The sequence below is a fragment of the Nicotiana tomentosiformis genome, chromosome 1 (genome assembly GCF_000390325.3).
Source record: "Nicotiana tomentosiformis chromosome 1, ASM39032v3, whole genome shotgun sequence".
Classification (NCBI taxonomy): domain Eukaryota; kingdom Viridiplantae; phylum Streptophyta; class Magnoliopsida; order Solanales; family Solanaceae; genus Nicotiana; species Nicotiana tomentosiformis.
In genome coordinates, this window is record NC_090812.1 from 104,811,576 (window position 1) to 104,835,713 (window position 24,138).

The window sequence follows — 24,138 nt, forward strand, 5'->3', positions numbered from 1 at the left end:
AATGTTGGAGTAAAACTTAAAAAACTAAAAAATAAGTAAACCCATCACCCAAAATAGTTCCCCACCTATCCCATTCTCTATTTTCTCTTTCTTCACTTTTCAGAATCTTCCTCCCCCTTTCCCTCAAACTCAACCTCCAAAATCAGTTATTTCACGATTTGGGGCTCCAAAAATCGGCTCTATTTCTACTCAATTTCGTTCAAACTTTCTAAATTCCATCATCAAGGTAATTTTTTTTATTTTTCTACCCCATTGATGAGCCCTAAACTTGTTATTTCGACTTCTATAGATTCTTTTATTTTTCTTGGTGTTTTTGTATCTTCGTGTCGTTGTGTAGTTTTCGTGCCTAAATTTTAGAGTTGTCGTGTAGTTGATATTTTTGACCGAAGATTTGGTACTTTTATGTTGTTGATGTGGTTGTTCCACAGACCTAGAAATTTTGTTGTTGTGATATTAAAATGACTATATTGCTCTATTTTTGGGTCTGTGGAACGATTTTTTGCCAATTTGTTTCAAACATCTCGTTTGAATGTTTGAAACATCTTAAGAGATCGTTAAACATTTGTGTTGTTATTGTTATTGTTATATGTTGTGCAATTATTGTAATATTTTTCTGAGTTTGGTTAGTGGCATTTTGCGCTGATATTTCAAACATCTCATTAGAGTATTTGAAACATCTTAAATATGGTTGAAATATCCTTCTTGTAAACAACTCATTGATTGTAAAATATCTTCAGAGATGTTTCAAACATCTCATTAGATGTTTGAAGCTGCATATAAGATGTTTGAAACAACTGTAAAGATGTTTAACAATCCAAAAGACGTTTCACCAAAGAATACCTGATTATTTATAGCGTTAATTTTTTATATGTTAGGAGTAAATTATTTGTTTACTTGTTGATGGTTGTTACTTGTTTGAGTGTGTAGATAAAATGACAAAGGAACGTGTGTCAAAGAGAGGAGAAATGGCTAAAAAGAAGAAGTGGCTCTCCTTCTAAAAGACCTAGCAAAAAAATTAGGACATCATAGGAAAATGAGATACAACAATCAATTCTCATTGTAGCTGAAGTGGAAGTTACACCTCTTCAGGCGGTAGTAGTAATAGGAGGAGGATAGAATAATCAGGTAGGAGGAGACACTGCTACTGAAGTAGTAAAGGAGAGAATGCTGGAGAAGAGGAAAAAGAGAAAGAAAAAGATAATGAAAAAGAAAAAGAAGAGGAAAGAAGAGGATAAGGAGAGAGAAAAAGAAGAGGATAAGGAGAAAAGAAAATAGAGAATGAAATAGAAGAGGAGACAGAAGTTGATGATGAAAAATCAAAAGAGGAGACAACAGCCGTTGAAGGATAAGAAAGACAAGGGGAGACAAATGTTGATGATGAAAATCATAAGAGGAAATAGTAACTGTTGAAGGAGAAGAAATAGAAGAAGAGACCTCCGGAGATGAATATTTTATGTTGAAACTAAGAGAAGAAGAAGCTTCAAGAGAAGAAGAAAAAGAGGCAGAGACAAAAAGAAGAAAAAAGAAAAAGAATGACAATGCACCTTCTCAATCTGTTAAGGTAAGCTCAATATGTTAAAACATCTCTCTGGATGTTTGAAATATCTCTCTGGATGTTTGAAATTCTCCCTGGAAGTTTAAAACATCTAGTTGGATGTTTAAATTATCTATGTGGATGTTTGAAACATTTCATAGGATGTTTCACTAAAAAAAGTTGGAAAGAGATTTTAATAATTATTAAATTCATTATTCTTGTGCCTATTATTAATCAATATTTTTAAATCATGTAAAGATTGAGATGCCTAAAGATGAGTTTGATAGTTGCGAGGTTGAAATCTTAAGGCTTTGGCCGGAACTTCCACCGTTCAAGTTCAAGATATTTTTGGATGATAATGAGACCTTCAATAAGAAGATCATAGTAAGATTCTCATTAGGATTAGCAGGTATGGGTAAGTTCAGAAAGTTGTAGCAGGATGAGGGCCTCGAAAATAAGTTTAGGACTAGACCTTTCAAGAACTTTTAGATTTGTCTCAGGAGACACTATTTAAGGTATCTATATTGCAGTAGAGTATTGTGGGAGAAGACCCAAGATTTATGGGTTAATTATAAAAGATTACCAGTCCGCTTCGACCATTGTGAGTTTGCCATAACGACTGAACTCAACTGTAGACATTCTTATACTAATTTGAAGATAAAAGTACTTTCTTGATGGTGGAAATTTATGAAAACTTATACCAAAGGAAAGATATCTTTGACTGATAAACTAGTGTTTGACTTAATCAAATCCAAATCCAAAAAAAATTAAAAACATAAATATGAACTATGCTTGATTTGGTTAGTTCACTGCATTTTGTTGGCAAAGGATATGAACTGTGGTGTGTCTGAAGATACAGTCAGACTGGCCTCGACAAAAGAGGCTTTCTACATTTATCCATGGGGCTAAAATATTTTTCATTTGACTTTTTATTATATTATGAAAGATAAGAAAGAGCGTCAATAATCAAAGAGTGACTCTTATTAACCTCTATGGATTTTCTTAGACTTTCATGGTAACTAGATAAATCTTGTTTATTATTTTTACTTTTATGTTATTTATATAACCTTCTATTTACTGTTTGATCACACAATGTAGGCTTTGGGCATTTGAAGCCTTACCTCAATTACGGCCAAAAGATTATCCAAAAGAGAGAACCTTGCCGAGGATGAAGAGGTGGTTATTTGAAAAAGTAGAAAATGACAGGCCCGATCCAGTTCAGATCAAAGATGATCCGGTACGGCTCATTCTGCTGGATGTTTCAAAGATGATTGAAACATCTTTCAAACATCATGTAAATGCTTGAAACATTTTATAGAAAGTGTTTTAAACATCTATAGGATGTTTCAAGCATGCCTTTAATATCTATGCTTATAAATCTTTTTGTTCCCTTCCCAAGTGGTGCGCCCTTTTCTTTACCCTACAAAGGCTAAAAAGAGGGAGTCTTACATCTAAAATTTTATTATTTTACCAGATAAAGAGACATGATAATAGATAGCCTAAATAAAGGGTTGGATGTAGTGACAGTCTTAAGACATTGGTGTCCTTAAAATAGAGAAAGGTAGTTTGCAAACCCCACAAATTAGAGATAGCCATGTGGTTAAAGGAGATGATGATACAAGAGAAATATTTGTTGGCGGAGATGGTAGAATAAGAGGAGAAGCTATTTGTGATGATGATGGTGATGGTACAACAGAAATATAACCAAGAAACGTAAGATGGACTGGAAAAGAAACTGGCTATAAATCAAATTGCTTCGGACATCAAGTTAGATGTTGGAGCTACATAATCAGAAACCTAGAGTTTAATTTAAAAGAAATACAAAATGAGCCAACATCAGGCTGCTTACACTATGCTACATGATCCACAATAAGTTTAGAGACCTAAAGTGGAGGCCAAGCATGTTGCATCAACATTAGGGGTGAACCAAATAGGAGCTGGTAGAATCCCCTGCATCTTGTCTACATCGACAGGGTAGTAACAGCATAAAAAGCTTCCTTTTTTATAGTCATAAATCCCCAGATATGTTCATTCATTGTGGTACCAGGAACATAGGTAAAGCGAAACAGTCTCTTCTTCATGTACAATTTATTTTGACTGTTTTTCTTCAAAAATTTATCCTCCAGTGCTTTCCATAATTTACTTGCAGAAGTTTCCTTTGTGTATGGATATTTCTGCTCTCTAGCAAGGTAGGATCGAATGGTACCGCAAGCAACACGATTGATAATTTTCCAATCTTCTTCTCCAATAACATCTGGCTTCTTTTCTTCAATGGCAAGATCTAGCCCTTGTTGAAAAAGAACATCTAGAACCTCGCCTTGCCACATCCCAAAATGTCCTGACCCGTCAAAAATTTCTACCGCAAATTTCGCATTTGACACAATTCTTGTCATAAGCGAAGATGCCAACGATGACGTATTATTGACACTTGATGTAGATTCTTCTTGTTTACTGTCTCCCATTTTGACACAAATATTATTTAGTAGCTGACGACACAAATCAAGATTATTTCCTTTCTGGTGTGGAAGATCAGACTAAGCTGCAACCACAGAGCATACTCAGACAGAACCTTGACTCAGTTACCAAGATAGATCTTTTCTGATGTGGAAGATCAGACTATGCTGCAACCACAGAGCATACTTAGACAGTACCTTGGCTCTGATACCAATTGTTGCGGAAGCCAAATGTATATAGTGTGAATGAGTCACAACTACTATACCAAAAATTATGACAACCACTAAATAATAAACAAGACAATAAGACAACAATAAAAGAACACCAGAATTTACGAGGTTCGGCCAATTTTGCCTACTTCCTCGGACACAATCAATATTTTATTCCACTCCAAAATTACAAGTGAAATAATACTAAAGAGAGAAGATACAAATGCCTTAAGAAGATAAAAGGCAAATGAGAGGTGTATTTAAATCCTAAACATTAGGCCTCCTTTTATAGGGTGAAATTCTCATTCAAAATTGTCATCCACCGATGTGGTACTTTTGCCAATTTCAACAAATCTCCACCTTGGCAAAATTCCACATCTTCAATTTTCTCTCAATAACAAATTTTGGTTGTGTCTTCATCTTCAATCTTTAGTGTTCAACAATGTTGATCAAATCCAAACAATGTTGAAACTTGACCGCAGTCACCACTTTTGTCAGCATATCAGCAGGGTTCTCCGTAGTATGAATTTTCTTCACCGTGACTCCACCTTCTTCTATGATTTCTCGTACGAAATGATACCGAACATCAATGTGCTTCGTCCTTGCATGATAAACTTGGTTCTTCGCTAATTGAATAGCACTTTGACTATCACAAAAAATTGTAATATTTTTTTGTTCAATACCAAGCTCCTTTAGCAACCCCTGAAGCCAAATTGCCTCCTTCACAGCCTCCGTAATAGCCATGTACTCTGCCTCTGTTGTAGACAAAGCAACTGTTGACTGCAAAGTAGACTTCCAACTAACTGGTGCCTTTGCAAAAGTAAACACATAACCAGTAGTTGACCTTCGTTTGTCCAGATCACCCGCAAAATCTGAGTCACAATATCCAACTACAGACCGATTGCCTTCCTGCTCAAAAACTAACCCAACATCTACAGTACTATGAATATACCGTAGAATCCATTTCACAGCTTGCCAATGCTCCTTTCCTGGATTATGCATATATCTGCTAATAACTCCAACGGCTTGTGAAATGTCAGGTCTCGTACAAACCATTGCATACATCAAGCTACCAACAACATTTGCGTATGGTACCCTTGACATATACTCCTGTTCAGTTTCATCCTTTGGCGACATAGTAGTACTTAGCTTAAAATGGGGAGCAAGTGGCGTACTAATTGGCTTAGTCTTCTTATCTATGCCAAAACGCTTTAGTACTCTCTTCAAATATTCTTTCTGAGATAAACAGAGTTTCTTTGTACGTCTATCTCTTATTATCTCCATGCCAAGAATTTTCTTTGCCTCACCCAGATCCTTCATCTCGAACTCCTCCTTCAGTTGAATCTTCAACTTATCAATTTCTTCCGAATTCTTGGAAGTTATCAACATATCATCAACATATAGGAGAAGATATACAAAGGAACCATCATTAAGTTTGCGCAAATACACACAATGATCGTATTTGCTTCTCTTGTACCCTTGTCGCAACATAAACTTGTCAAATCGCTTGTACCATTGTCTAGAAGATTGTTTCAATCCGTATAACGATTTTTCAAGTTTGCATACCATATTTTCTTTTCCAGCAACTTTGAATCCTTCTGGCTGATTCATGTAGATTTCCTCCTCCAAGTTTCCATGTAAAAACGCAGTTTTTACATCCATCTGAACTAGTTCCAAATCCAACTGTGCTACCAAAGCCAACATAATTCTAATGGAGGAATGTTTTACAACTGGAGAAAATACTTCATTGTAATCAATTCCCTCCTTTTGAGCATATCCTTTGGCCACCAATCTTGCTTTGTAGCGAACATCTTCTTGGTTAGGAAATCCTTCTTTCTTTGCAAATACCCATTTGCACCCAATTGCTTTCTTTCCCTTCGGGAGATTGGCCAATTTCCATGTATGATTCTGATGAAGGGACTGCATTTCTTCATTCATGGCAATCCTCCACTTATCTTCTTCTGAACTTTGGATTGCGTCTTTATAAGTGGTAGGAACACCATCAGCTACAATTGAGGTTGCACAAGCAACCGTCTCTATAAGACGAACAGGTTTCGTTATTGTCCTTTTTGGCCTGCTGGTTGCTATTGATTCAAGTTGTTGTCGAGGTTCCTGAGTTGGAATCTCCCTCTCTACTGGCTCTTCTTCCAGAGGGTAATCTTCATGAGTTTCCTCCTCTGCTTCTTGTGTAGGAAAAATAAATTTTCCCTCAAACTCCACCTGCTTTGATGCACCACCAGTTTGTTTGACATCTTCAACTGTCACCTTATCTGTTATGGCAGATTCATCAAAGGTAACATCTCTGCTGAATATAATATTCCTTGTCTCTGGACACCATAAGCGGTATCCTTTGACTCCAGAAGTAATCCCCATAAATATAGCCTTCTTTGCTCTCGGATCCAATTTTGACTCTTTCACATGATAGTATGCAATTGAGCCAAACACGTGCAAAGAGTCATAATCTACAGCAGGTTTTCCATACCATTTTTCAAATGGTGTCTTGCCATCAATAGCAGCAGATGGTAGACGATTAATGAGGTGGCATGCATATGTAATTGCCTCAGCCCAAAATTCTTTGCCCAAGCCAGCATTGGACAACATACACCGTACCTTCTCCAGTAAAGTCCGGTTCATACGTTCTGCCACTCCATTCTGTTGTGGTGTATGTCTGATAGTGAAGTGTCGGACGATGCCATCATTTTCGCAGACCTTATTGAAATGATCATTTTTGTATTCACCTCCATTGTCTGTGCGAATACACTTGATCCTCCTGCCTGTTTGATTCTCTACCATCGTCTTCCATTTGAGAAAAATTCACAACACTTCATCTTTTCTCTTTATTGTATACACCCACACTCTTCGGGAAAAATCATCAACAAAGGTTACAAAATAGTGCTTCCCACCCAATGAAGGTGTTTTGGAAGAACCCCAAACATCAGAGTGTACATAATCCAAAATGCCTTTAGTATTATGGATCGCTGTACCAAATTTAACCCTTGTCTGTTTTCCTTTGACACAATGCTCGCAAAACTCCAAGTTGCAAGTCTTTACACCTTTTAACAATCCTTGATCAGATAGAGCTTTCAAGAATTTCCCTCCAGCATGTCCCAAGCGCATGTGCCATAGCCTGGTTGCTTCTGCCTCTTTGTCATCACTGGATGTCACTGTCGCTGTCCCAATAACTGTACTACTACGATAGCGGTACATGTTATTGTTCTTCCGATTGGCCTTCATTACCACTAGTGCACCGGAGCATATTCTCATTACTCCATTTTCTGCAATGATTTTGAACCCTTTTGATTCTAGGGCTCCCACAGAGATGAGATTCTTCTTCAAACCCGGTACATATCGAACATCTGTTAATGTTCTGATCATTCCATCATGGCTTCTTAATCTTATTGAACCAATGCCGTATGAGGTAAGAGGGCTGTTATCCGCTGTGTGGATGACTCCATATTCTCCTTCTTGAAAATTCACGAACCAGTCCTTGTTGGGACACATATGATAGCTACAAGCCGAGTCCATCAACCATATGTCTGATGATGTTGATAACTCTGTTGTAACTAATGAGAAGTCTGAATCATCACAATCAGCTACATTTGAATCCATAATGGCCTTTCCATTGTTATGTCTGGCCTTATTCTTCAACTTCAGACAGTCTTTCTTCCATTGCTCCTTTTCTCGACAAAAGGCACATTCATCTTTGCTGGGTCTAGATCTCGACTTGGATCTTCCCTTCTTAGTCCTCGTTTGATTTTGAGGACGACCCCTCACAATTAGTGCTTCTCCTTCTCCGCCCTTCTATTTTTCTCCCTTTCTTTGTTCATAGCTGTACAAAGCCGAACAAACTTCTCTGAGAGAAATTTCGTCATTTCCATGTAGTAGAATAGTTTCAAGGTGCTCGTACTCATTAGGAAGTGATCCCAACAACATCAAGGCCAAGTCACCATCATCAAAAGTTGCATCCATATTTTGCAAATCTGTGACCAATTTATTGAAACTGGTGATATGTTCATTCATTGTGGTACCAGGAACATAGGTGAAGCGAAACAGTCTCTTCTTCATGTACAATTTATTTTGACTATTTTTCTTCAAAAATTTATCCTCCAGTGCTTTCCATAATTTACTTGCAGAAGTTTCCTTTGTGTATGGATATTTCTGCTCTCTAGCAAGGTAGGATCGAATGGTACCGCAAGCAACACGATTGATAATTTTCCAATCTTCTTCTCCAATAACATCTGGCTTCTTTTCTTCAATGGCAAGATCTAGCCCTTGTTGAAAAAGAACATCTAGAACCTCGCCTTGCCACATCCCAAAATGTCCTGACCCGTCAAAAATTTCTACCGCAAATTTCGCATTTGACACAATTCTTGTCATAAGCGAAGATGCCAACGATGACGTATTATTGACACTTGATGTAGATTCTTCTTGTTTACTGTCTCCCATTTTGACACAAATATTATTTAGTAGCTGACGACACAAATCAAGATTATTTCCTTTCTGGTGTGGAAGATCAGACTAAGCTGCAACCACAGAGCATACTCAGACAGAACCTTGACTCAGTTACCAAGATAGATCTTTTCTGATGTGGAAGATCAGACTATGCTGCAACCACAGAGCATACTTAGACAGTACCTTGGCTCTGATACCAATTGTTGCGGAAGCCAAATGTATATAGTGTGAATGAGTCACAACTACTATACCAAAAATTATGACAACCACTAAATAATAAACAAGACAATAAGACAACAATAAAAGAACACCAGAATTTACGAGGTTCGGCCAATTTTGCCTACTTCCTCGGACACAATCAATATTTTATTCCACTCCAAAATTACAAGTGAAATAATACTAAAGAGAGAAGATACAAATGCCTTAAGAAGATAAAAGGCAAATGAGAGGTGTATTTAAATCCTAAACATTAGGCCTCCTTTTATAGGGTGAAATTCTCATTCAAAATTGTCATCCACCGATGTGGTACTTTTGCCAATTTCAACAAATCTCCACCTTGGCAAAATTCCACATCTTCAATTTTCTCTCAATAACAAATTTTGGTTGTGTCTTCACAGGGAAAACTTTCAATGGATGGAAGCTGGATAGTCTTACCAGAAAGTGGGTTAGACATGAAAAGAAGACAATCTTTAGGCTGTATACAAACAAGCCATCCCTTGGATAATGAACCCAAGCAAACGGAATCAATATCAGGCATCATCACTTGCTTGCTCGTGTTGTACTTGTATGACATCCCCTTCTGCCAGTAGAATTTGAGGACGGTGCTGTCCTCCTCAAACTCCGACAGTAGCATCAACCATGGAGCCACACATCTGTTGCTTACCTTAGGACTACTGCAACTTCCGTCAAAAGAATCACTAATTTGAGGAATAGGGCTTACCACTAAGGAAGAGCTAGCCATGAGGAAGACACAAAAACCTCCCCAAGTCTAGTCGGTATTTATGGGTTATGCTTTTTGATACATGACTAGGTAGATTTTGGCATGCTTTAGTTTGTAATCAATGTCTTGTTTAATTTTTATGTGACACACTTGTTTAGTTTTCTTTCTTTTTTAATTATCAAAAGGAATGAATTATGCCAATATTTAAAAATATTTTATAACCACAAAAGTATTATTGCATGTTTACCTCATCTTATCGAGGATCCACTTTAATACCAGAAAGAAGAGTAAATCATGTGTCCTTTGAGTTACCCTAGGATATTACGGATCGTATACAAATTTACTACCTTCCAACATATACAGTAGGTCATGGCATATTCATACGGGGTCTTACAAATGACGAGACGTTTTTCAATAAATTCGTGCTACAAAGCTATAACCAAAACTTCACATCCTGAAAATCTCCATGGTTGGATTTGGCGTCTCCAAATTCCTTCAAAAATTAAGGCTTTCCTCTGGTTAAGTAGTCACAACATATTTCTCACAAATGCATACCTACATAGCCTTGGGATTTCTACCGAGGCTGTATGCCCCATTTGTCAACAAGCACCTGAAACCATTAGTCATATATTCATTAATTGTCCCAGCGCCAAATACTGCTGGAACGCTATGCATTTGCTGCCTTTAATAGATAATCTAGTTATTGATAGGACCAACATTATTTCATGCTTGGCTTAGGAGCCTCATTCAAACAACTGGCACCCTAATACATCATACTATCCCTTCCAATAAGCTCATTCCTTTCACACTATGGCATCTTTGGCTCACCCGTGATAAAATTATTTCGAAAATAGAACCTCCTCGCACAACGCGATACCATCTACCAATTAGTCACATAATACTTTTACCTTGCAAGTCACAATATAATAAAAATCAAAAGACTAAAATTGCTATGTATGTAAAATGGGAACCTCCACAACAGGGTACTTCAAATTAAACACTGATGGGGCACCTCGGAAATCAGAAGGATTGGCAGGTCTTGAGGAGTCTTTTGCGATGCCAACGGTAACTGAGTAATGGGATATGCAAGAAGACAAGAAGCAACAAATGCAATTACTTTAGAAATACTTGCTTTACTAAGGGGGTTGCAACTTGCAGTACACCATCATCTTACACCTCTTGAAATTAACATAAACGTTCAAGAGGTAATAATCATGCTTCGTAATCCTTCTATTGTATACTCACACATGTTAAATGACTGCAAATTCCTGATCTGCCAACTGAATGATCCGGCAGTGATACATAGGTACAAGGAGCATAACCAGGTTGCAGATCGACTGGCTCATTTTGGATAGGAACTCATGGGCAGCAACATCACTTTTTTTCCACATCCACCTCCTTTTGTTTTGGAAGCTCTATCAGTTGGGCTATCGTAGGCTTAGATATGTTTGTAGTAACGATATACCTGTGACAGAGCTTATGCATCTCTTTTGTCCTTCATCACAGGATCCTACTTCTAGTAGCTTAAGGAATCTCATCTTTTTACAGATTCTAACAGGAATCTTAGTAGTAGTAGTAATGTAAAGAGGCAATCAATCGCCACAATATTTCGTTTGTGTAAGTGCCTCAGTACACCAGCTCACTGTACCTCTTACATAGGTTAACATAAGTTAGTCTTTTATAACCCAAAAAAATAAAGAAGTTTCAATTTTTTATCTTAATCCATTTAAACATATTCCCATGAAATGAACGGGAACGAAAGGAGTACTTAATTTGCTTTTAGACTTAAGTGGTCAAAAATACTTTTAGTACATTACTCGCCCTATATTTTGTTGGTTTAGTGATTAATTGTGTGACATTTGAGCTAAATTATGTTGTTTAATTTGTAGGAACATCGGAAGAAATAGTTGAATGAAAGTTGCACAAAAAGAGGACAAAAATGCAAGAAAAGAGCGCAAAAACATCAAGTACCCAAAACGTGCTACACACTAAGTAAAGCCAATTCTATAGCCTGTTCTACCGTGCTACAGACCAGGCTTGGCGAGGTCTATAGCCAGCTTGACCGTGCTACAGACCATGCTTTGCGAGGTCTACAACCAGCTTGACTGCGCTACAGACCAGGCTTCACAAGGTCTATAGCCAGGTTGACCGCGCTATAAGCCTGGCCTCGCTAGTTCTATAGCCCGGTAATTATAAGTCACGGGTTAAAAGATTCCGACCCGGATTTGGACTCAAGGACTTCAACCCTAGCCTATAAAATACTCCCTAAATATGTCTGAAAGGGGGAGGACGTTTTTTAGAGCAGATTCGACCAAAAGGGAGATGTTTTTGAGAGGGTATTTAGCCTAAGGAGGCAAGAACACACAAGGAGCAAGGCAAAGAATTCTTCTATGAGTTTTTCACTTCCTTCTTCCTATTTTCATTATTGGTTATGAATTCTAGTATTGTAGTTTTGCATGCTATTATAAATAGCAAATTTGTTATCTAGAGTTTTGATAAAACCTTTTGTAGGATAAATTCTTGTTATGTTTTTATATAATTGAGCCGTCGGATTTCTCTACTTGTTCAACTACGTATTTATTGTTGTTGATTGTATGACCATCAATTAAACTGTGCCTATTTAGTGTGTATATTGATCGAGAGAGAGTACGTATTTAGGTTGTTGTTGAAAAACATCACTCCTAACGTATGTGAGATCAATACAGAGGGTTTAAAGGTAGGATTAGAGATAACAAAACCTTGGTGTGATCGTAGTGAGCGGTGAATTAGTGCCAGCTAGTGTAGTTCGAGAGAATGCGTCTAGTAAATTGTGGTAGTTACTTGAGAGAGAGCTACGACACCCAAAGTACTCACGATCGGTATAGAATACTTAGGCAAAATTATATAAGGCGTAGCGGGAAGGATTCTGACAATTGAAAAAATCATAACTCTAGACATCCTTAGTCTTGTCTCAAATTTCATCCTTGTTAGTTGATAATTGTATTGCTTTACAATAGTTGTTAGTTAATTAGTAAAAATAAAAAATCAAATCTTTATAATTAAAAAATTGTTTGGACTTGTGTTTCTTAGCAATATTGAACAACTGTAGCTAAGCCCTAGTTCTCTGTGGGATTCGACTCCGGACTTGTAAACCAGATTATATTTGCAACGGCAGCTTAGTCCATTTTATAAGGCATAGTTGGGCGTGATCAAATTTTGGCATCATTGCCGGGGAACTAGCAGTGTAGCTGTATGTGTACATTTTGCTAAGCTTCATGTTTGAACTTTTATTTTTGTTTTCTTGTATTTGATGTTTTTTAAATTTTTGTTTTACTTGTTAATTTGAGAAATATGGCATCGTGAAATTATGGAAGTTTTGATGTTGGTAATTCTACTGTTGATCTTCCTTGTGTGTAATGTGGAGGAAACCACCTGTGGCAAAATTGTCAAAATATTTTCAAGAGCGAGTTATGTGCACTAATTCAATCTTATTTGTGGAATGTATGTGATATGTGTGGTGGTCAAGATGGTCACTTTTATGGTTGCGCTTATATTTCTTATCTTCCCCAACCCCTTACTTTGATGGTTCTTCTTTTTCTTGTGCAGTTAATAGGAACAAAGAACCCAGTGACGATGACCTGAAAGAGATCGAGGATATGTTAAGGTGCCTTGTGAAACAAAATAATAAGAAACAACTGCACATACAAAGGCAAGATGCTAATATTCTCAACTTGGAGGCGCATGTGAGTCAACTAGTTGAAACATTTAATGCTAAACAAGCCAATATTATGGATAGTAGCCAAGAAAAGCATGAATTAGATACTGAAATTGAGGTTCTAATCGAGGAGGTCAGAGTAAACACCAACAATCAATCAAACTAGAATCTGAGGATGCCGATATTGTAGAAAAAAAATACTAAAGTCAACCAAGGATATTGAGGATACATATTTAGTTGACTCTAGTGTCATTGGGGTCGAGGATGTAGACAACCCCAATGTTCATGTAGTTGAGCGCATTGGTCCACACTCCAAGCATTTTTTCACATTGTGTTTGGATGATGACATAGAAATAGAGTCATTCAAGCCACTTGAAGAGTCAAGGAATGAGGAACAAGGTGACTACATTCAGAAATTTTTCTTGCGAGAAAGTCAGGATTACACACCTCATCTAAAGGCCAAGAAGTGCAGAATACTACATTGTTTCCTTGGGCTAGTTAGATTCATTCCATCACCCCAGGAGCATAATCATAAGCTTGAAGCAAAACTTGAGGTCCAATTCATAAATTCGAAGTGGAGAGAAAAGTGTTAAAGTTGATTCACGTCGTGCCGCGACGTTAAATCAAGCGCTTGTTGGGAGGCAACCCAACTTTACTACTTTTTTTTCTTTTCTTTTCTTTTTATTTTTTATTTTTAAATTGTATTTGTAGTGTCGATTTTTGATTTTCTAGGAGCATGGAAATCAAAGCTATTGGAAGGGTGCAACAGGAAACCAGATGGTTGCAACTAAGTGTGAGGTACCCGCACGAAGGATCAGGCCTGGGTGAAGGCTGAGTACCCCATGAGCTGCTAGTGCTTCGGCCTTTGGCCTACCAGGGAGTTTCTTTTACCCTCTTATTATTTATGGTGTGCATTGGAGATAATGTATAATTTTAAGTGTGGGGTGAGCAGATTGTCTGGGTGACTTTCTATGCTATTTTAGCTATGTTAGTTTAATTGAATAATGCTTTTTTAGAAAAATAAAAAAATATTGGACTTTTCCCGACGATGGATATCCTAGACAATTTTCTTGAGAGTTTAAATTCTGACAAAAAAATTCAAAAATATTTCTTTTATTTTTATAGGTAGTAATAATTCCCCATAATTTTTCTTTGTGCCTTGGTTCTTTTCCATGGGATGTAGCCTGGACCGGGTCATAATTTTTTTATTTTTAGAGCAGAATATGATTAAGGGAATAAAAGAATGAAGATGAAATATCTAGGCGCTTTTTGACTTGTTTGATAGTAGCATATTTAGGCTCTAATATGTGTATTACCTTCCCTATAGTTTGAAATTGCTTATCATGCCTTATTGAGTTAGATAGCATGTCTATTGACACATATGTCTCATTTTCTTGGCTCGTGTTCACTTTGTGCTTAATGCTTAATATTTTGTAGTTTCGTGAATACTTTTATTATTTGAGAATCGGAATGGAACCGTCCTTAGTGAGTCATGTGCCATGTGTGATGAGAAATTGTATAGTCCGTGTCATTGCATTAGAGTCTAGAACTTGCCCGGCATGTGAGTTGAAGCAAAATTTTAGATTTTGCTTGGTTTAAAAAATAATTTCAGGCTTTCTTTGATCTTTTTGAGCTTAATGCCTACCACAAATAAAATTTATCCCTAGTCAACCCTTTTGAGTCTATAGACTTTTATTTGGCAACCACATTACAAGCCTATACCCCTTTATTCATAATTGTCATTGTTTTGATCCTTTTACCTCTTAAAGCACGTTAATTATAAAATGAGCGTTAGAATAAGTAAGAAGGGAACTTGGGTGGCTTTTGAGTGGAACCAATGAAAGAGAAAAGGTGCACGCGTTTTGAAAAAGAACACACTACTAGAGGGAGTCGCAAAGGAGAGAAAAATTGCAAAATAAAAATTTTAAAAATATATGTAGACGAATAAATTGATATATTATCCTTGCTAGTATGTGTGAAGTAAAGTAGTGCTTAAAGAAAAAAGAAAAAGCTCTTGAGATGATATTGTTTGTGAAATTAAAGTTGGGATTGAGGAATTTGCGTTTAAAATAATTTTCTGATGTGTTAAAGTGCTTAGCAGGGTTAGTCACTATTCCAAAAACATATCCTATCCGTCCTCTAACCCACATTACAACCATAAAAAAGTCCTAATTAATTTTAGATCGAGCAAGCCTACATTAGTGGAGGTTTACATAATGGGCAAGCCTATAGTACTTTGTGCATGCATGTGATATCTTTGTGAGAGTGGGGAATTTTTTTGATATATGTGAGTCCTTAAAATATATTTGAGCATTCGAATATATGGATTCAACTTACTCTTCTATTCTTGTAGTGAGGGCACATGATTTCGCAAGGGATAGGTGGCGTTATTAGATATCGCTATGATGTTAAGTGTTCAAGCCACGAATGCATTGTGATATTGAGTCGGTTTATGAGGCTAGGTTTGTTATACACATGTTGTCTTGTTGTTAAAATAAGTTTTTGAAGTATGACATAGAGTAAAAGAAAGTGTTGTGTTAAAAGCATATGCTAAAGTGTAATTATTGCTATCAACCATAGTCATATGTATGGTGTGCTTCGAATGTGATAAAAGAAAATAAAGTGCTCAAGGTTAGTATGAATTGGTGGTTGACTCGAGGACGAGCAACGTTTAAGTGTGGAGTGGTGATGTTAGGCCAAAATGCTATATTTTTAGTACATTGCTCGCCCTATATTTTGTTGGTTTAGTTATTAATTGTGCGACATTTGAGCTAAATTGTGTTGTTTTAATTGTAGGAACATCAGAAGAAATAGTTGAATGAAAGTTGCACAAAAAGAGGACAAAAATGCAAGAAAAGAGCGCAAAAGCATCAAGTACCCAAACCGTGCTACAGGCCAAGTAAAGCCAGCTCTATAGCCTGCTCTACCACGCTATAGACCAGGCTTCGCGAGGTCTATAGCCAGCTTGACCGCGCTACAGACCAGGCTTCGCGAGGTCTATAGCCAGGTTGACCGTGCTATAAGTCTGGCCTCGCGAGTTCTATAGCTCGGTAATTAAAAGACGCGGGTTAAAAGACTCTGACCCAGATTTGGACTCAAGGACTTCAACCCTAGCCTATAAATACCTCCTAAACATGTCTAAAAGGGGTTGGGGGGGGGGGGAGGTTCTTTTGAGCAGATTCGACCAAAAGGGAGACTTTTTGAGAGGGTATTTAGCCTAAGGAGGCAAGAACACATTAGGAGCAAAGAAAAGAATTCTTTTATGGGTTTTTCACTTCCTTCTTCCTATTTTTCATTATTGGTTATGAATTCTAGTATTGTAGTTTTGCATACTATTATGAATAGCTAATTTGTTATCTAGAGTTTTGATAGAACCTTTTGTAGGATAAATTCTTGTTATGTTTTTATATAATTGAGCCGTCGGATTTATCTACTTATTCAACTAAGTATTTATTGTTGTTGATTGTATGGCCATCAATTAAACTCTGTCTATTTAGTGTGTATATTGCTCGAGAGAGAGTACGCATTTAGGTTGTTGTTGAAAAATATCACTCCTAACGTATGTGAGATAAATACGGAGGATTTAAAGGTAGGATTAGAGATAACGAAACCTTGGTGCGATCGTAGTGAGCGGTGAATTAGTGCCAACTAGCGTAGTTCGAGAGAATACGTCTAGTAAATTGTGGTTGTTGCTGGCGAGAGAGCTACGACACCCAAAGTACTCACGATCGGTAGAGAATACTTAGGCGAAATTATATAAGGCATAGCGGGAAGGATTCTGACAATTGGAGAAATCATAACTCTAGACCTCCTTAGTCTTGTCTCAAATTTCATCCTTGTTAGTTGATAATTGTTTTGCTTTATAATAGTTGTTAGTTAAATAGTAGAAATAAAAAACAAATCTTTATAATTAGAAAATTGTTTGGACTTGTGTTTCTTAGCAATATTTAACAACTGTAGCTAAGTCTTAATTAGTTTTATGTGGGATTCAACTCAGGACTTGTAAGCCAGATTATATTTGCAACAAACGTTTAGTCCTTTTCATAAGGCATAATTGAACGTGATAATTAGGTTTAGGCATGCTTACTTCCTTTATTAGATACACCAGTATAGCTTTTCAACAATGGGAATGTTTTTAGCTAAGAATCAAATGCTTCTTTGTTTAGTTTCATTATTACCGAGTGTAATATAAAAATTCTCCAAATATCATGCATAATTTAGGGAAAGTTACATAATAAAATAGTCTAATATATATAAAAAGAACGTGACAAAATTTTAGACATTTCAAAATAAAATGAAAGAAAGTACTATTAGTGGAGAATTGATTCCTTTTTTTCAACTCTCCACTAGTAGCACTTTCTTTCATTTAATTTTAAAATTTCTACAATTTTGTCGCGTTTTCTAAAATAGAGTAGTGGAGGTGTGGATTTCATCTCCTACAAATATTTTGGTTGACCATTCGATGGGTTGATCGAGTTTATCCCTTGAAGTCGTACCCTTCTACTATGCATCAACTTTATCCCACATATAATGAATCTCTCTTACGGGTGCTTATTAGTGGATTGATTTAGGGAATGATGAAAAGTACGGCTACGTAGAGACAAAATTAGGATTTTGAATTTTAAAAAAAGTAATTGAGTTCTACATAAATTATTTGTACAAATTAAATATATTTTTTTAATACAGATATATGGTATAGGCAAAAATTATTGAGGTCTGCCGAAACCATATGTCAAACGGTAGCTCCGCCCTGCGGCCATGCCACACAACCTCTTTTTAGTACGAAATTTCTCTTATTACATTCGATAAAGGTAGAGGTAAACTAATAAAAAGAAAAATAGAAAAGCAAACGGTGGACCCTTTCCTCTTCACTTTCAGTGTCATGAGCAAGAAGAAGGATCCATCCAAACAAGACTGACTTATTACTGTTTGAAATTACATCAGAATGATTTTCTACTCTCAACAAAAGTATACAAAAGCTAAATAGAATCAAGAATATATAAACTGTCAATATATATCAAAAATTTTGTTCTTATATATTTTTGTGTGATAAAACCAGATATGCAAGATCCTACGTATAGTAGTTAGCATGAGGACAAGGGTCAAGGGTACCTAGGAGATGGAGCTATAATTGAGGACTTTTTATGCCTAGCAAATAAATAAGAGGCATACATACATTTCATTCGCATTGATTAGATCGATGACTACGTTAATATATGACCAGTATCGTGTCACGCCCCAAAATTCATCTAGTCGTGATGACACCTAACCCAACCCGGCAGGTAAGCCAAACAACACTCAACACAACTCTAATGAAAATAATAAGAAACCAATAAGTGAAATAACTGAATTTTCATACAATAACCCAAAGATTGGTAGTACAAGTCATAAGCCTCTAAGACTTTAGGTTTACAAAGCTGATATGAAAATAAATACAATATCTGTTTGGATTATACATAAACAGAGTACAAATCTAAAACTACCAAGGACAAGTGATAGTTATATCTGAAAAGCAGATATATCTTTAGTGCCAGCTACGCCATCCACGACAGCTCAGCTACAAAATCTGCACGCAAGGTGCAGAAATGTAGTGTGAGTACAACTGACCCCATGTGTTGCACCCCATGGGATTGTTAAAGAGTTATTGGAGATTATGAGAGTTTTAAAAGTGATTTGTATTTTAAATTGAATTATTAAGTTAAGAAAAGTGGTTATCTTTGAAGAATAAGTGTTAGAGTAATCTTTGTTTGTAAGAAAGATGATTTTTAAATGTACTTTGGTTTTAATTTTTTTTTTTTTTGAAGAAGCAAGTCTTTGAAAATTTATTTGAGACTGTCTGTTACTGCGTTTTTTTATGAAAAATATGACTTCGCTCCTTGTTAGTGAAAACTAGTGATTCTTTCCTAATTTTCTTTGAAAACCGACTGTCGTTCAAATTAAAGACCTGAGTTTCAAAACCTTTAAGAAGAGTGAGTATATAAGATGAACAAGTTGAAATTAGCAGGAGGCGAAGATCAATTACTAGCGATTTTCTTTTAAGTCCTATATTAATTAAGGTTTGCCTAAGTTGTATGTGATGCTAGAGCAAAAAAAATAAATACATAATCTAATATATGAGTGTTAATACATAAAAACGAAAATGCGATAAGACATTGAAGGCAATAAGCGAAAAATAATTAAGACAGTAAACTAAGCTATAGAAATAATGGACAGTAATGAAAGAAGTAAGGGAGAAGACTCGACTTTGAAGATTGGGCCACAATAAGGTAGGCCCAACAATTTGAGAGGTACGGCTACAGCAAGACTGGACTTTTCAAAGATGCAACAAGGCTGATTTGGGCCTGAGTTCCTTAGGAATTCAGCAGGCCCAAATGTGTACATGTCTAAAAAATATAAAAGAATGTTATTAGAAATATACTCCATATTCTCAACATATTCATATAAACATGACAGATATATAGACAAATAATTGAAACAAGAAAATAATCAAAATTGTGAGAAATTATATTAATGTGGTGGCTTTACTTAACAAATAATCCATATTGGAAATCTTTCCTTGTCATTGAACATTAAACCCTTAAAGAAATAAATGCGTCAATGAAATAAGGGCTAAGGAGGAAGCCCCACTCAAGGTCGGTGCCCCCTTTGGATCCCTCAGTACTTCAAAATTCCCAAGGGACTCAAGTCCCAGGGCAATACTTGTGCTGGGGAGCGCAACCCAACTTAGAGTCGAACCCCACTCCCAAATACCCTTAAACACTAACATCATATTTTCTTTACAGGTTTGAATGCCAATGAGGCCCTTCTAATACAAATTAAACGCTAAGGTATTACTTACCACAAAATATACTTTCCTTCCTAACATAAGAACATACAATCTATACTGAATTACCAAGCAAACATGTATTCATATGAATTCTAAAGATCTAATTCTGAAACTCATACAGGTGAACATCAGAAACATCATAAACATGTTGCAAAAGGTTAAGTCTATAGTAAGGTAATTCTCCAAGAAAAGGTAAAGCTATACAAAAATAATTCATAGTGTGCCTAAAAGTGTCCACTACAAGAAAAAGGATTATTAGCGACCAACAGTTAACGACAGGGCGAAAATCTGGTCTTTAAAAGTGTGCATATGGGGACAAGTTGTTTGGCCGGTCCCTAATTCTCTTTTTTATTTGCTAGATTAATTAAAAAGATAAATAGACCGTCCCTAATAAGCTAAGTTAAGCGGGGAGTACAAGGGCCACCGCGCCAATATAAAAACTACTCCTATTCATTAGTTGAAAAAAAAAGACTCATATTAAATTAATCCCCCACCAACCCCCTTCCCCCCTCTCTCTCGTATTTTCCCCAAAACAAAACCCTATCCTCTCTATGTAGTTTTTAATCTGAAAGCATGTGAAATCCTTAAAAATCAACTATCTCAAATTTATCTCTCAAAGGTTGAAGACTCACGTGAAGTCTATTTGAACTGGGTGAAGACTCACAAACCGACAATGAAAATAGTTATCAATCTGAACAGGTTTGTCACTTTTCTTCTGTTTTTGGTCGAAGACTAGAAATTTCTTTTTAGTGAATATTAATTGTAGAGAATGATAATATTTTGTATGGATTTTGTTGACAGTTAATTGTTGCGGTGTAGGGCTTAAAGTGGGAGTAATGAGATGTGAGGTTCGTCGCTAGGGCTAGGTTTAAAGTTGGGGTGTAGAGAAAGGATGATGAGGGAATGAAAAAATCTTCCTTAGTTGTTTTGTTCGTGAGAAGAAATGTAGGTAATAGAAGTCTTTCTATGTTGAGATGTCCCTTTCAATGCAGCAGTAAACACTTGTATTTTTGGGATTGTGAGCGTGCATCCTCAAAAAATAAGAAAAAATACTGAAAGTTGATTAAATTAAATGTTATATAGTCAAAAAAAGTTTATCTTTTTATTATTCCAGAATTAAAAAGAACAAAAAATAATATCTTTAACCCAAATATGATGTGTTGTATTAGGAAAGGAAAGAAATCTGTAGATATGTAATGTTGTGGTGTCACTTGCTGAAGTTGTCTCACTCTGTTCCTAGATTTTTTCCAACTAAGATAGGTGGGATTATAATTCATTTGGTGTCAAAATTTGACTAGGTTGTTTGGATTGGCTCCACTTATAAGAAAAATCATTTGCTTGAATGCATAGAACCTAATTAAATAGTACCAAAATCCATCTCTTATGAATAGAATGCCTTTGATGAAGCCTCATCTATTTAAACTGTTCTCTCTAATGTGGAATTTGTTACAAAGAAAGCTGCCTACATATTATAAGATCAAATCCTTTGGATTTTGTTTTGCCTTCTAATGATGTTGTGTTAGACTTGTGAGGAAACAATGGATCATATATTTTGTGGTCGTGCTATTAGTGCTTCAGTATTGCTGAATTTTTCACAGTAGCTAGGTCTTAAATATGTACAATAGGGTATTAGAATTATAAAACAATCTAATTAATAACTCAGTTAATAATAAAACTGGCTGATTGTATTAAAATTACTCAACTGAATTACAATAGACTAATAAGGGAAATTGCAATTGAACAATAATGAAAACCAACTGATAGAGAGAAGATAGAAGGAGATGAAACGGAGTGAGATGAGAGAATAGAAAATTCAACATAGCAATAACTTACTCTACTACATTTTCTATTAGCTATTTATAGTATGTTGCAATCTTCACACACTGCGTATTTATAATATGTTTTTTTTCTTAACTGTGATTTGAAGTATTCGGAAATTCTCTTCATATGTTGATTATACAAAGAGGTCAACATCATATTACACATGAGGTCATTCTTTTAGCTCACAAACATCATAATTTCTTCAATCTCAATATCTCTCTGCTTGTTTTAATTGAATTAGAAGACAATGTTAAACCCAAATTTAATTCGATAAAAGTTTTTAGGCAATACCTTCATGGTTGATTGATTTATGAAATTTAACTCTGATGCTTCATATATCTTAATATTTATGTATGTTCTTATTGTTTTGAGAGTATGTTGGTTGTTTTGAGCATTATGAACTGCCCGTGTCACTTCATTTAAGCTTGTCACAGTAAAAAATACAGCAAGAAAAAAATGTTACCAAAATTTTAAAATTCCAAAGGCAATTGCATCTTAGTTCAACTTCTGGATGTAAATAATAGGAAGGAAAGGGGTTGGGTGGTGTAGTTAAAAATATTTCAAGAAGGACAATTGTATCTTACTTTAACTAAAAGTTGTTATTATCTTCAGATATTTGTTCACCTTGGCCATTGAAATGGATCTCTGTCTTTACATTAGAGGAATAGAATTATTCTCATCATTTGTTGTAGTTCTGTAATGAGTATAATTTATTTATTGGTTCATTCGATTCTCATGATTCGTCCTTGTCAAAAATAATAGCCCTGGTATAATTATCTCACATAGTTATCCTAGCCCATTTGTCTAATTTGATAAGGTATCTATTATGATCCTGAGATGGGTCGTAAATGAAACTTTCATGACGTTTTTTTTTTGTCAAGCTTCAGAGGGAATATCTATATGTATGGCATGTAAATAAAAGTTCTTACTATAATTCTCACCATCTACTTTGATCTTTTCACATAAATACTTCTTAAAGAACATCTTCCATTGGTGTTCTTAGGTTATGACTGATGTTAGCTATAAATAATAATTACTTTATTTGAACAAAGACATATATGAAGAATGGTTAGTGGGTTCAGCTTTATCCTCCAGATTGTATAATGCCTTTTCTCTTGGGCTCTTAGTTATGTAATTTGCTCAATATCTAGCTCTCAAAATTATTGATTATAAGGTTAACAATAGTTTTACTCTTTCCTATAAACAGCAAATGAAGAAATCTTTCCTTGAATTGTTTGAGTGTGTTTAGTTACTATCAGTGGCCATGAGGTTGTGCTTTAGTAAACTTTTGTATACAGTATGTGCTGGCTTATAACTTATGTGTTGAGCACAAACTGATTTTCAAGATCTAAACTATATTTAGTTACTTCCAGATTGTCTCGCGGGAGGAAATATGGTTCACTGCATATTGGTTATAGGTGTGTACATTATTGAAACTTGTAAAAGTATTGTTACTCGGATAATGTGTTTCGTAAATATGGATAAGTTATTTTACATTAATCTGTATTTGAAAAGTGCAATTGGACTATATATGAAAATGACATGCTTTGAAGGAGAGGAAAGTATGCAATATTCAGGTGTTCCTCTCATTGTTGTTATCTTTCAGATACTTAATATGATCTTCATAATTTTCTAGAAGGAAATTTTCTTTTTTTTTTTACAAGGTTTGAAGAGTTGATCTTACAAGTCAAGATGCAAGTTTTGAAGACTTCGTGCAGTATTCTTTATCACTTGCCAGGGTAGTTAGGAAAAAAGTTATTTTTGCTAAAAGATTGTGTAAAGAGCACCATGACATATGCAACATAGTTATACAATTACCAGTGGGATGTAATACCCTTTTTTGTACATGTACATTTGTATATGAAAGCATGATGTTATTGATATTTTTGTTATGTGCATGTGATTTTCTACAATAAAAATAATATATATTTTTTTTAAAAATGACTGGAAAAGACTCTTTAAGGACCAGTAGAACTGGTTACTAAACATTGAAGGCAACAATTTGTTCTATGCTTAGGGACCAAAATAGAAGTGCTTAAGGACCAGATTTGTGGTCTCTAAAAGTGTTTTAGGGACTAGACATTTTCCTGTCGTTAAAACGCTTTAACGACCATATGCTCAAACTCGTCGTTATTGGCCTTTAGCGGCGGAGCCTCTAGCGACGGGTAGCGACCAGATTTTACTGGTCGTTATTGACCTTTAAGGACC

General features: G+C 35.7%; 2 long non-coding RNA genes across 5 annotated transcripts; both read left to right on the plus strand.

Moving 5' to 3' along the window:
* Nucleotides 1-56: 56 nt before the first annotated feature.
* Nucleotides 57-16,406, plus strand: LOC108949093 (uncharacterized). Of its 4 annotated transcripts, XR_011412434.1 has the most exons (5): nucleotides 57-226; nucleotides 928-1,561; nucleotides 2,633-2,771; nucleotides 10,572-10,794; nucleotides 10,886-11,273. It is a non-coding gene; the product is annotated as an uncharacterized lncRNA (long non-coding RNA). The 4 variants fall into 4 exon arrangements; XR_011412435.1 differs by lacking the exons at nucleotides 10,572-10,794; nucleotides 10,886-11,273 and adding an exon at nucleotides 13,175-16,406; XR_011412432.1 differs by lacking the exons at nucleotides 10,572-10,794; nucleotides 10,886-11,273 and adding an exon at nucleotides 11,479-12,134.
* A 4,116-nt stretch (nucleotides 16,407-20,522) lies between these two features.
* LOC104102796 (uncharacterized) lies at nucleotides 20,523-23,813 on the plus strand. The gene is made up of 2 exons (XR_687767.4): nucleotides 20,523-20,808; nucleotides 23,595-23,813. It is a non-coding gene; the product is annotated as an uncharacterized lncRNA (long non-coding RNA).
* The last annotated feature ends 325 nt before the right edge of the window (nucleotides 23,814-24,138 follow it).